Source organism: Trichomycterus rosablanca, chromosome 2, assembly GCF_030014385.1.
Source record: "Trichomycterus rosablanca isolate fTriRos1 chromosome 2, fTriRos1.hap1, whole genome shotgun sequence".
Classification (NCBI taxonomy): Eukaryota; Metazoa; Chordata; class Actinopteri; order Siluriformes; family Trichomycteridae; genus Trichomycterus; species Trichomycterus rosablanca.
In genome coordinates this window covers 45106339-45119818 of record NC_085989.1, presented here as the reverse complement: position 1 = coordinate 45119818, position 13480 = coordinate 45106339, and the positions used below count along the sequence as shown (strand labels likewise).

At 39.0% G+C, this 13480-nt stretch overlaps 1 long non-coding RNA gene across 2 annotated transcripts; it reads right to left on the bottom strand.

Moving 5' to 3' along the window:
- Nucleotides 1–9471: 9471 nt before the first annotated feature.
- LOC134309238 (uncharacterized) lies at nucleotides 9472–10818 on the bottom strand. Of its 2 annotated transcripts, none has more exons than XR_010011013.1 (3): nucleotides 10778–10818; nucleotides 9845–9963; nucleotides 9472–9726 (listed from the first exon to the last, which is right to left on the bottom strand). It is a non-coding gene; the product is annotated as an uncharacterized LOC134309238 (long non-coding RNA). The 2 variants fall into 2 exon arrangements; XR_010011014.1 differs by lacking the exon at nucleotides 10778–10818 and adding an exon at nucleotides 10067–10128.
- Nucleotides 10819–13480: the final 2662 nt, after the last annotated feature.

Below are 13480 nucleotides of genomic sequence, written 5' to 3'. Positions count from 1 at the left end.
CCCAGTGTTTGTAAATATGTTTTGGCATATGTAAAAGTGTTTCAGCACTTGTAAATTTATTTTCGGCATATGTAATTTTGTTTTCTAAAATGTATATTTGTTTTGCACTTCCCGGCCGCACATTTCACTTTTATTCTTAGTAACGTGACATAACCTGTTTAATACACCGCTGTATGAGTAGCACAGTGGGCGGAGTGCGTTGTTTTGCCTAAAATATGGTTCTGACTTATTATAAAGAATGAAAATAATAAATTTTAAACACCATAAATAAAACCTTTGTTCTCATGACTGTGTAAGGTCCCCCCCTGCTGCTATAACCAGCGCACACACACCGTTACTAAGAATAAAAGTGAACACTACTTAATATAATTCCCTCAGTCTCCCACTGATAAAAATACGGAACAAAGCGTCCTGTATCAGTTCAATACTGAACGCGGCGTTTAGTCTCCAGATAAAGAAGGATTCTGTATGTTACAGGACGGTGGGTAACCCTGGTTTGATTGTCTCTTATATAGTGAGTGAGATAAAACTCAGCACAAAGCTTCATCAGTCCTGCACATGCTGCTTTAATATAAGCTCCGATACACTGAGTCCAGTGTTACAAAAGTGAAACAAGCTTTAAAGCCTCGGTATCAAATGTTCCGTCCCTAATAAACAATGTTTTGTCCATTTTGTGTTAATTATTTTCATTATTTCGCTTTTGTTGTTCTTGTGGGAATTCCTTAGATGTTTAGAAGAGCGGACGGTAAATAGAGATGCACACGCCACGTCTAAACATCTGCACAAAACTTTCCACAAGAAAAACAATAGCGGGTTAACTGGATAAAATGATTTCCACAAACTAGACAAAACCTTGTTTATCGTCACCATCACAAACTCCGTTCACTTTATCGCTGAGAAACAGTTTGATTGACAGCAGGTAAGCAACACGCACTTCCGGTTTATTGTCCCTGCCTTTTCCGTCAAATATGTGCGGCCGGGAAGTGCAAAACAAATATACATTTTAGAAAACAAAATTACATATGCCGAAAATAAATTTACAAGTGCTGAAACACTTTTACATATGCCAAAACAAATTTACAAACACTGGGTACCCGAGCACTTGTAAATTTGTTTTTGCTTTTGTTGTAAATTTGTTTTTGTTTTTTTGTAATTTTGTTTTCTAAAATGTAAATTTGTTTTGCACTTCTCGGCCACCGTAATTTTGTGTTAATTATTTCAGCCAGTTGGGCCGCTGTTCTTTTTCTTGTGAGAATTCCTTAGATGTTTAGAAGAGCGGACGGTAGATGCACACGCCACGTCTAAACGTCTGCACAAACAATCTAAGGACTTCCTACAAGAAAAACAAAAGCTGGTCAACTGGATAAAATGATTTCCACAAAATAGACACCATCACAAACTCCGTTCACTTTAACCCTGAGAAACAGTTTGATTGACAGCAGGTAAGCAACAAGCACTTCCTGTGTATTGTACCTACCCTTTCTGTCAGATCCGCCGTTTGTAAATTAGTTTCGGCATTGGTAAAAGTGTTTCAGCTCTTGTAAATTTGTTTTTGTTTTTGTTGTAAATTAGTTTTTGGTTTTTTTGGTAATTTTGTTTTCTAAAATGTTTATTTGTTTTGCACTTCTCGGCCACCGTATATATTAGTGATGCAACTAACTTAACGAATTAACTAGACAACTGATATACACTGCCTGGCCAAAAAAAAGGTCACACACTCTAATATTTGGTTGGACCGCCTTTAGCTTTGATTACGGCACGCATTCACTGTGGCATCGTTTCCACAAGCTTCTGCAATGTCACAACATTTATTTCTGTCCAGAGTTGCATTAATTTTTCCCCAAGATCTTGTATTGATGATGGGAGATTTGGACCACTACACAAAGTCTTCTCCAGCACATCCCAAAGATTCTCAATGGGGTTCAGGTCTGGACTCTGTGGTGGCCAATCCATGTGTGAAAATGATGTCTCATGCTCCCTGAACCACTCTTTCACTATTTGAGCCCGATGAATCCTGGCATTGTCATCTTGGAATATGCCCGTGCCATCAGGGAAGAAAAATCCATTGATGGAATAACCTGGTGGTTCAGTATATTCAGGTAGTCAGCTGACCTCATTCTTTGGGCACATAACGTTGCTGAACCTAGACCTGACCAACTGCAGCAACCCCAGATCATAGCACTGCCCCCACAGGCTTGTACAGAAGCTACTCACTGCATCAGTTAGGGTTAAATAACTTGTTGCCAGCTGAAACATAATCACCCATGCAGTAATTATCCAATGGGAGGCTCTTACCTATTTGCTTAGTTAAATCCAGGTGGTGACCTTTTTTTGGTAGAGTCTACATGTAGAGTCTACTTGAAATATTTCAGTACAAAAAAAGGAAATGAAAAAAATGAAATTCATCTTTCCTAATGTTTAAAATGAAAGTGTGGGGAGCCAACCACACCTAATGCCACCAAAGTGGCAAGTTTCAAGGCAGCACAGTAGTGCAGTTGGGAAAATTATCTGGGTACCTGGCAGGGCGGCTCGGTTCCTTTATGTGTAGAGTATGCATGTTCTCTCTGTGTCTGTGTGGGTTTTCTCCTACAAGTCCAAGGTTTGTCTGCCCTGTGATGGACTGGTGACAGGTTGCCCAATGATTTGCCCAAATGAATCAGACCCATTGCGACCTTTTGTCTAATGAATCTGACCTATTGTGACCCTGACCAGGATAACTCGGTGGTTAAATGGACAGTAAATGAACATAAAGTTCTGTACCAAGTATGACATTTCTAATGTCAGGGCTAGTTTGATTAAAGTCTGTGACCATGTTTACTGGTCAGATTTATTTATGATTTACTTCTAAAGCTCATTCCAAGAACACGGATGGAACATTCTCATAACAACCTGGAAGATTTGTATTAAGAGCTTAAAGTTTGGTTGGTACATCTTATAATTGCTGGAATTTTAATAAAAAAAAAGTTCAGGACCCTGAGCACCAGATGATGCACCTGTTTTTCCCCAAAGTAATGAGACATGATGCTGTAAAATGGAAGGCATTTTGCCAGTCTGGCTTGGAAACCTGATTATTTGTGAAGGGGTTCAACAGGAAGAGTTCATTATACACACAGGTAAGTGTGCAAGTTAATGCCGGTGACTGTACCGAGCAAGGATTTCAAAAAATGGATGCAAACATTTCTATTCTGTGGATGTAAACACAGATGATTGATAGGGGCTTGTGTTGCTTTGGGGTGTGTTTTTCAAAAACAATGCAGGACACAACTAACTTACAAACATCAGTAAACTAACAGATTCTACAAACCCTATTTCTGGAAAGTTGTGCATTATATAAATTGTAATAAAACAAGAACATGTTATTTCTTTATTTACTTGAACCTTTATTTAACTGACAAAAGTACAAAGACATGACTTTTAGTCCACAATAAGCAGGTGAATCAGTACCAGGTGAGGGAATCATGATTGGGTGTAAAAGGATCCACCAAAGGCTTGATCACTCTGGTAGTCTGATGGTCTGGGGTTGCTTTGCGTCCACAGGACCTGGCCGACATGTCATAATTGATGGCATGATAAATTCTGCTCTCTGTTAGAAAATCCTGTAGGAAAACGTCCACACATCACTTTGTGACCTAAAGCTCAAGCTCAATTGGGTTATGCAGCAGGATGATGATCCATAGCACACAAGCAGGTCCACCTCAGAATAGCTCAAAAGAAACATAATAAAGGTTTTGGAGTGGCTGAATCAAAGCCAAGACTTGCATCCTTTTGAGATGCTGCAGCAAGACCTCAAACGGGCAGTTCATGCTTACAAACCCTCCAATTCGGCCAAATTAAACTAATTCTGCAAACAATACTTTGACATTTTTGAACAGCGATGTAAAAGACTTATCTTAAGTTATTGCAAACGTTTAAATGCAGTTCTTACTGCCAAAGGTGGAACAACCACTTATTAGGGTTTGGGGGGGGGCAATTACTTTTTCTCATGGGTCATATAAGTTTTTAATAAATCTTTATCTTTTTATCATTGTGCTACATTTTGTGTTTACTGTTGTTGTCTTTAACTTTATTTATTTTATTATTTGTTAGGATTGTAACGTCATGTTTTACACACTTTGGTTACATTCATGACAGGACAGGTAGTTACTGGTTACACAAGATTCATCAGTTAACAAGTTTAATGTCAAACACAGTCCTGGACAATTTTGTATCTCCAGTTAACCTGGCTGTATGTCTTTGGACTGTGGGAGGAAACCGGAGCTCCCGAAGGAAACCCACACAGACACGGGGAGAACATGCATACTCAACACAGAAAGGACCCGGACCGCCCCACCTGGGGATCGAACCCAGGACCTTCTTGCTGTGAGGCGACTGCTACCCACTGAGCCACTGTGCCACCATCTTTATCTTAAAGTAAAAAAGATAGCAAAAACGGTAAGGGGTAAATACTTATAGAAGACATGTTTAAGAGTGTCTGTACTACCTATTTGTTGTTGAAAGTATACAACTTTGGTTATTGTTAGTTTTTCTTTTTCAGCCCCTTTTCCTTTCAATTTAGTAATTTCAGTGATTTCCAATTGCAATTTCTCTGCCTAATGGACCTAGAAATAAACTTAAGCACCACTGGGGAATTAAACCCTGTATTCCAACTGCTACATCAGGCAAACGCCACTAAAGTAAAAATGTTTAATGGTTTACCTTATCAATTTTATTATTTTTTGTCTAAAATATGCTAACATCTGATTTGATGCTTACAACTAATTATAAACATCTGGACAGGGACAATCTAAGACTGAAAAGTTTGTGCAATAATATAAAAACACCTGTGTTGGAACTTTTTACAGGTAAGCAGGAGTCGAAATGAAAGGCTCAGTCGTTTATAGCATGAATGGGTTGAGGTTCTCCACTTTTGAGGTGGCAGGTCTGTCACTTGTGAGTGAATAGTTTAATAGTTTAAGAGCAGTGTCTCTCAGGGGCGGCTCGCTCCTTAGGGTGATCGGGCGACAGCTGTGACTGTTCTGGAGTCAGTCTTGCCTCGGAATATCGTAGTCCAATCAGCATCGAGTTGTGTTCCGTACAGTACCCTTTTGGGGCGATTTCAGTCTGACTGAAACTCGCCCCGGATTGCTCTCATAGACTCTCATATTAAGGCTCTTTTTTTTTAACTGCAGGCGCTGCAATACATTCTGAATGGCTTCCGGGAGGGCTTGCACTTACGCACTTGCGTCACACATAACCTGGTGTCGCGATCTCGTCACCATGACTACCATTAACTCAGTTCGGAGCAACTCCATCGTGTAATCAGGATAAATTAGCAACTTAAGAATTAGGGCCACCCAGACCAAATTTAAACATCAAGTATCTACAAAGGGGGGGAAAGTCAATTACAAGTAAATAATGTAATGTTTAAATAGTGAATTGTGATTGCACTTATTGTATCTCCCCAATTGTTTAATTGTACTTCTTTATTCATTGCACATCAGCCCTGATGCCAATCTTTATTCTGGATCTGCTGCACCTAAAATAAAATGCTATCTGATGAAGACTGAATTAAATTGTTAGTGTGAAGGCTTTACTTAATTTTATGATTAATGGTAAAGCTGCTCTCTCTCTCCATGTTCAAAGTTATTTGTGAGGGCAAACTAACAGATGACTTAACATGTTAATTATTTAAGCTTTAATTTACCCATTGAACGGGTCACCTTGGCCATCATCACAACAATTGCCCCCCCTGAGAGATTTGGCAGGAGCCACCACTGGTGTCTCTCCACATAATTGCTAGAAATTTCTCTACACTCCATAACATTATAAGATGGACCGATGTGAAAAAGAAAATGTATGCTGTGTGTGACGAGTCTAACTTTTAATGTCTTTGTAGAAAAATTACAGCCGAAGAACCATCATGAACCATCATGATTGTTACAAAAGCATGGTATTGGCAGGGGTGTGTGTGTGTGTGTGTGGGGGGGGGGGTGTTAGCTTCAATGACATCGGTAGATTGCACATCTGTGAAAAGCATCTAAATACTGAAGGGTAATTGATTATTTTTTTTAATTAAAAAGCACATACTCAGTTTTATAAAGGTCAAAAAATGGATTTGCATATTATTTATGTTTTTTTATTTACTTACTTTTTTCCTGCATCCCTGACCATCCGTTGTTCCTGACCCTAAGGCTGATAACTACTGCAATAGCTTCAATAGGTACTGGCTGCAGGTTGTGGAACTCATAGGGTGTGCCTGAGTGTTTTTTGAGTGTGGGTCAGACTGCTCTGATTATACTGATTTAAAAACTTCCTGCTTATGAGGAATTTAATGTGTCTTTTCTTTCTTTCTGAGGATGTTAACCCTGTTCTTTGAGTTTGAACAAATGAGTGTGTGTTTTAGGGTTACAGATTTGGTGAGTGGTGTGTATGAAGGTACAGAGTTATTGTGTATGAGGGGTACAGAGTTGGTAAGAGGTGTGTATGAGGGGTTAGAGTTATTGATGGTGCGTGTAAGGGGTAAATGGTTATTGGTGAGTGTTGTGTATGAGGGGTACAGAGTTATTGATGGTGCGTGTAAGGGGTAAGTGGGTTATTGGTGGTGTCTGCGAGGGGTACCGAGTTTGTGGGTGGTGTGTGAGGGGGTACGGTCTGGGGGGTGGCGTGTGTGTGTGTGTGTGTGTGTGTGTGTGTGTGTGTGTGTCCTCATACTTAAATATGCGGCTGGGTCTCGGAGCGCTCACTCCTGATTCCTCCAGCACCAGTGATGTCATTTGGGACCACAGATCGGCACAGGTGGGTGTATCTTAAAATCCTAATACGCTCTTGTGTACTAGTCCAGTGTACTATATATTGTAATTATATATTAGTTATAATTAAGACGCGATTAGGTTTTAGTTTCAGTACTGAAAACGACCGAACATTATTTTATAGATTTTTATAGAAACGATCTGAAACGAAGTGTTTGAGGTCATTCCGAATACTTATAGCCAGCTGTTTATTAAAGTTTAGTAATATTCTGCTATCTGGATGCGTTTAAAACACAATCGGTATTGATCTATTTTGAATCGCTTTAATGAGATATTGCAGTTTTTGTTTTGTAACCAGAGCTGGTACAGCTGAATTCAAAAGTTTGCACAGACTCCTGAACTTTCAGTAAGTTCTGCACTTGTTCCTTTTTGTTTTCTTTATGAATTCTTTTGTCCAAAAATATATGTGTTACATATACATACAGCAACTCAGATGGTTTAAAAAGGTCTCTTGATGATGTTAGAAGTTCTGTTTTGTTATTTAACTTTGTTGCATATGTCTGTATATATGGCATACTGGCTATATACATGTGGATCTAAAATAGGATATAGTGCAAAGTTCATTTTTGTTCATAATTTAATTAAAAAGTGTAAACTCTCATAGATTTTATATATGACTCACTGGTTCAAATCCATTGAAGCAGTACAGACACCAGCCCTGGGGGTAGAACTTTACTTAGGGCTTGACTTGTGGAGGGATGATGACAGCAGAGCTAATGATACTGGTTTAAATTGAAATATGAGGTAAAGAAATAAACTGGCGGTGTCTGACTTGACATGGAGGAGCTGTGTGTTTTAAACTGCCCTGATATGTAATCGCCTCTCCTGTTCACACTGACAGAACCTGTCAAAGCAAAGAAAGGATGTACTTTGTAATGGATCTGTTAAACTAGCCCTAATTACATGGGCACAAATAAATGTAAAGTGACATACACCAATCAGCCATAACATTAAAATGGCTCTTTGTTTCTATACTCACTGTCCAGTTTATCAGCTCCACTTACCATATAGAAGCACTTTGTAGTTGTAAAATTATTGAGTGAATTGGCACTCAGACAGTTTTGCATTAGAAACCCATGTAAAACTGTGCAAAAATATAGCCACATGGGCTATGGAGTACTGTAGGAAAACTATTGTCACTTAACACAGTCCACCGCTGCATCAGTAAATTCAACCTGCAGATGTTACACAAAGATAAAACCATACATCAATTCTATACAGACATACTGTCGAGTTATTTGGGCCTGAGCTCATCTCGGATGATAGTTGGCCAGTGAAAGACTGAAAGGACCATCCAGACTATCATCAGCGAAAGGTGCAGAAGCTAACGTCTGTCCTGTCAAAATACTAGGTTACGATTACAGATTGTTGTTTTTACTGCATTGTACAAAACTGGGATTTGTATGGATAGTTGGTGGTGGTGTGTTAGTGTGTGTTGTGCTGGTATGAGTGGATCAGACACAGCAGCACTGCTTGAGTTTTTAAATACCATGTCCACTCACTGTCCACTTTATTAGACACTCCTACCTAGTTGGTCCACCTTGTAGATGTAAAGTCAGAGACGAGTAATTCTTCCTAATTTCGCTACAGAATGTGTATGTGATGTTTTGCCATTTGTGAACACGGTTTTATCTGGGGTTTTTTGTAGACCACACACACTCATACAACAACTTTGTAACTATATCATACAGATGTTTCATGGCGAACAATGCATTTGCACAAGGATTGTATTACAGAAGCAATTAATGAAGATCCTCTCTCTTTGTGTCATTATTCTCTAATGGGAATACAATTATCCATTGCTTTCCCGTCTCAACCAGTATTGCCTTGGAGGTAATTTCTCCCTCCGTTACAACCACCCTTTTTACATGTTGGTGTTGACTACTTTCACTGGGGAGTAATACTTTCCTGCATGGTAAGCCGAGCCATTTACTTGATAGTGGCAAGCACTTTGGACATGGACTCCCGCATCAATGCTATTAGACGTTTTTAAATACTGTGTCCACTCTATTAGACACTCCTACCTAGTTGGTCCACCTTGTAGATGTAAAGTCAGAGACGATCGCTCATCTATTGCTGCTGTTTGAGTTGGTCATCTTCTAGACCCTCATCAGTGGCAACAGGACGCTGCCCATGGGGCGCTGTTGGCTGGATATTTTTGGTTGGTGGACTATTCTCAGTCCAGCAGTGACAGTGAGGTGTTTAAAAACTCCAGCAGTGCTGCTGTGTCTGATCCACTCATACCAGCACAACACACCACCACCATGTCAGTGTCACCGCAGTGCTGAGAATGATCCACCACCCAAATAATACTTGCTCTGTAGTGGTCCTGTGAGAGTCCTGACCATAGAAGAACAGTTAACAAAGCATGCAGAGAAATAGTTGGACTACAGTCAGTAAATGTAGAACTACAAAGTGCTTCTACACTCTAAAAAGTCATGTGTTAAAAACGACACACACTGTGTGGAATTTCAACATGTGAGGAGTGTGCTCAGGGACGACACATACTGTGTTGATTTAAACACAGTAAATGTGTCATCCTGTTTTTGTACACCCACCGTGTTAGGATAATTAACACAATAATTGTAATTGTTCTTACACAATGTGTGTTGATTATGTGTAATCAAGAAAATGGGTAAAATAAAGACTAATACAAATGGAAACAGGTGTAAAAATTTGTAGCCATTTTATTTTACTGTATAATATTACAAATGTTTAAATAACATTTTTTGTGACAAGTAATAAATTAAACAGTTTAACAGTAAAGGTACAAAAACGTATTAAAATATTCAATATTTTGTAATGAATAATGGATTAAGAATGTATTGAAAGTACAAATGGCCCAAACACACTTTTAAATATTCAAATGCAGTTTCTTGTGTTCTTTCCCGTTCTTAAAGATGGTTGCAAGAACTCGTAAAACGTCTGTTTCTCTGTCCTAAAAGAAAGACAAAAAAAATATCATTACAATGTGCTGTGATTCTCTCTCAATCTTGTGTACACAATACAAAATATTAACTTTTGGAGGAGTTTTATTATTTAATTAGTTGCCTTACCCTAAATATATCCACCACTACCAGCTTTGATGCTAATGATGTTAGGCAATGTTGCTAACGATTCGATTCGATTTAAAGAACCGATTCTTCCGAACAACTCGTTTCAGTGAATACCTTTGCTTCCAGGGTGGATAAATAATAAAAATAACATTAGTTCTCTGAATTCATGCAAGTTTATATTTGATATTTGAGTTAAGTAATTATTTGAAGTTTTCGTTCCACCTTAAGTAGTTTAGCATCCACTGTTGTAAGCCAAATAAGCAGCTGTGATTAAGGAGTCAAACTTTCGATTCTTATGAATGAACTCAGCCTCTTAACAGTCCTAATGAATCAATCGATTCAGTTTTTTCGATTCGTTTAAACGGATGATTTAAAAGAACCGATTCAGTAAAACGAACTGAGCTAAACTAAGCTAAAGAAAAATGTAAAAATGATTAAAATTCGCTTCTCATAATGAGATTTAACTGAAATAATGTTACTCAATCACTGTAACCACACAGTCCCAATAGTTCAGTTAAGTAAGTTACCCTGAGAACACTGAACACACAGAGAGTTGCTATGGTAACCTCATCCACAGTCATTCTGTTGCGGCGCCTTTTTGACCAAACTAAAAGTCCAATTTACGGTTAGCCAGTTAGCTAACGATAAATAATACCAATAAAAAGAAAGACTAGTCAGGTTTAACAGAACATTTATTACTGAATAGGAAGAGAAAAGCAAACTTAGGTTTATATTAATGTAATTCAGTGCCTCCTTTTTTACTTAACTAAGTCAATTGTCAATTAAAGTCGATTGTTAAAACAGGTCACAGGGTTAAAACCTACTTTTTATAGCTTTGCTTGACTTCATAAAACACACAACAAAACACTGATAAACATGAACTAAATAAACATTAATAAAACATACTCAATACTAGTTCCTTTTGCAACTTACCAATAAGGGTATAAGGACGGATCCTGCTCCTTTCCTTGCATGGTCCAGAAAGAGGGAATCAACCATGAAACACTGAGATATACTTGATAGGAGAAATGTGATTGGTTTATGCAAATTTTTATTTATTAATTTATTTTTAATCTTACATGTGAAATAATCTATGTTTTTAGTCATAAATGCCATTATTTTATCCAACAAATTTAAGTAAAATTGAATAAATATATATTTTTAAACAATGTATTTTCTCACAGTTCTACACATAAATGTGTAGACTAACTGTTGGAGTTACTTTACACGTGTCTGTGTAAAAAGGGGCCAGAAATGACACAAAGCGTGTTACAGACCCCAGGAAACAGTAGCTGTGTAGAAAAAATGACACATTACTTAGAGTGTATATGGTAAGTGAAGCTGATAAAATGAACAGTGAGTGTAAGAAACAAGCTTGTTTGGAAGGTGAGGTCAAAGCGCAGGGTCAGCCATTGTACGGCTGCCACCAACAGTGGCAGTATGGCAGAGCTGGGATTCAAATTCATTTTGAGTGATAGCCTAAAGCTCTACCCACTAGACTTCCACTGTCCCCTAGACCTACTAGTCTGTCTGAGACTAGACTAGTAATCAGAAGGTTGCTGGCTCGAGCTCCACCACTGCCAGGTTGCCACTGTTGGGCCCTTGAGCAAGGTCTTTACCTCCTAACTTCTAACACTTGTAAGCTGCTTTGGATAAAAGCATCTGCTAAATGCAGCAAATGCAAATAAGTTGGTAGGAGTAAATGATTCATTGTTATTTTATTTATATTACGTTTTGTCATGACTGATATAGAAAGCCATTGATTTTGCACTTAAGCTTTCTATGTGGTGTATACTGTAGAAACCAAAACCACATGGTTTGGTGTATAAAGCCAAAGAAAGCTAAGCAGATATTACAGCCTGAGATCCACTGAGAAGTAGAAAGATGAAACATACTGGAGTTGTGTTGTGACAGACCAGAGTCCTGTTGTTAGAGCTGTTTGTTTTTTGACTGTGTGGAATGTACGGTTTCATTTTGAACAACAACCACACAACAGCAAGATTCATTCTGCTTGATGATGCTGTGTGTGGTGAGAAGGAGTGAGAGAGAGAGGAAGTTGTGCTGAGGACACCATAGACTATGACTTTTGGGAATGTAAGGTTTCATTATGAATTACTCTTTGTCCTCCCACTCAGTCTGTGAGTATTATTCTTGCTCTGTGTGTTTCAGTAAGAGGACGTGTCCATTGAATCTGAACTTCTCTGGATAAGAGGGAAGATGATGCTGCTGACAAAATGGACTTTACTTTGCCTCCCTCTGATTTCTGCAGGAACTACAGGTACGGAGCAAAGCAGGTTGTGAGGTTGTGGTTGAATATAGATAACGAGACAGATGTAGCCTAGTGGTTAAGGTACTGGACTAGTTATCAGAAGGTAAGTTGTGTCTTAAATGAAAACGTATTATTTTAGGGCAGTGGTAGCTCAGCTGTTAGTGTACTGGACTAGTAATCATATGGTTGCTGGTTCGAGCCTCACCATCACCAAGTCGCAACTGTTGAGCCCCCTGAGCAAGGCTCTTAACCCTCAATTGCTTAGACAGTGTACTGTAAGTAAATGTAATATTTTAGGGCAGTGGTAGCTCAGCTGTTAGGGTACTGGACTAGTAATCATATGGTTGCTGGTTCAAGACTTACCATCACTTAGTTAGTTTTAATGAAGTGTTTATTCCCAGAATGGGGCACATTTTACTGCAATCGTTTATTTGTGTATTGTCCCGTGATTGATTGGTGCCCTGTCCAAGGTTTGGTTCTAACTTAAGCCCAGTGATTTCAGGGGGCATCACTGGTTTCGAATATGGACAATGAACAGGGCACCAATCTATTACAGAACAAACTCTCACACATTTACCTACTGGGCAATCCACACACCTATGGGCAATCCACCTGCTACATGGTGGGAATAAAGATGGGAATAAATCAAACTACCCAGAGAAAATCTTCACAGACGTAATAATATGAAAACAAAAATGTCTCACAGTTGACACAATGCAGGGATCAAACCCAGATTCTTAGGTCACGTCTTACGAATGAAGCATTAAGAGAAGCCCCACAACTGCAAGAATTAAAATAATCCAAGTGCGAAAGGTTTTAACCAAGCACACACTGGAACCAGAGCTGGATCTCAAATGCATCGTATCGAATCTCAGCTCTGCCTAAGCTAGGGCTAAGGCTGAGCGGCCACATGAACAATGATTGGCCTATTGTTCAGATATGGGCGGGACTAAGCCGGATGGTGTCTCTCTCTCCCGTGACTGGTGCAATTAAGACCTCTACTGGCTGATTGATGGTGCCTGCACAGAGATGAGAAAAGAGTGCTCTCAGGGTGTGTCGCTCCATACACAACGCTGAGCTGCACTGCACTTGTCAAAGTGCAGGTGATAAAATGCATACGGCATGCTGCCCACGTGTCGGAGGGGGCGTGGGTTTGCTTCTTTCTCCTCAATCAGAGCGGGGATCGGCATTGGTGGAGAGGAAGCATGATGCAATCGGGCAATTGGACGCGCTAAAAGGGGGAGAAAAAGGGGAGAAAATGCATAAAGAAAATATATATATATAAAAAAAACAATATTGTGTCTAAAAAGCAAGTAAGCAAAACAAAAAGGGGCAAATGCAAATAAGTTAGTGGTCAAAATAACAGC